Below are 1,100 nucleotides of genomic sequence, written 5' to 3'. Positions count from 1 at the left end.
TCCTCCCAAGTTGAAACTCTGTACCCATGGCACAGTAACTTCCCATCACCTCTATCCCTAGCCCCTGGCAACCACTATTCTACTTTCTGTGTTCATGAATTTACTACTCTAGGTATCTTGCATAAGAATCATACAGTATTTGTCCTTTTGTAACTGACTTATTTCACTTAGCATTAAGTCCTCCAGGTTTATTCATGTTGTAACATGTGTCAGAATTTCTTTTCTGGAGTCATTGCCTTGGACAGACATGGAGGTGTGGTTGCTTCCCCAGCTCTGCACCCTCTAGTCTCTCCATGCCCACTGTGCGCCTGTAAGTTGGCCCACAAGCAGATTTATTACTGGGTTAAGTACTTTGATGAGCACTACAAGTACCAGCATGTCACGGTACCCAGAGAACTCTCCAAGCAAGTATCCAAAACCCACTTGATATCTGAGGAGGAATGGTGGAGACTTGGTGTCCAGCAGAGTCTAGGGTGGGTTCATTACACGATTCATGAGCCAGAACTGTGTATTCTTCTTTACAGATGATCTCTTACAAAACATCAACAAAAGTGAAGTATATCTGAAGATGGTCAATTAAATCTTTTTCAAATTTCACATCCATGTGTTAAGGTAGTATTCAGTGAATACCTAAAAAAATGTACAAATTATTCACCCACACCTGTGCATGAGCTGTAGTCTTCACAGCAACAGAGCTCAAATGCAACTGCAAGTAGTTGCTGTAGATGTTTAAGATAAAATTCCATCTAGTCAGTTTTCCTCTTAATATAAGTGCCCGTGTGATTTTACCTGTTACCTTTGTTAAATAAAGCTTGTGTGTTGCATGTAAAATCAAAGAATTTTCTTTCTTTTTAAGGCTGAATAGTAATCCACTGTACCTACATATATATCCTATTTTGTTTACCCATTTACAAACACTTGAGTTGCTTTCTCCCTCTGGCTATTGTCAATAACACTACCATGAACACAGATGTACAAATATCTACTTCATTTCTTTCCCATATATAATCAGAAGTGTAATGGGTGGATCATATGGTAATTCTATGCTTAAACTTTTTGGAAATTACAATTTTCTTTTTTTAAAAAAGATTTATTTTATT

The 1,100-nt window shown here is 37.6% G+C and overlaps 1 pseudogene; it reads left to right on the top strand.

Moving 5' to 3' along the window:
* The first annotated feature begins 204 nt into the window (after positions 1–204).
* Positions 205–555, top strand: LOC133770565 (cyclin-dependent kinases regulatory subunit 2-like; annotated as a pseudogene).
* Positions 556–1,100: the final 545 nt, after the last annotated feature.

This window comes from Lepus europaeus, chromosome 11 (assembly GCF_033115175.1).
Source record: "Lepus europaeus isolate LE1 chromosome 11, mLepTim1.pri, whole genome shotgun sequence".
NCBI lineage: Eukaryota > Metazoa > Chordata > Mammalia > Lagomorpha > Leporidae > Lepus > Lepus europaeus.
Note: the sequence above shows the minus strand (reverse complement) of the source record. Positions and strands in the feature narration are given on the sequence as shown.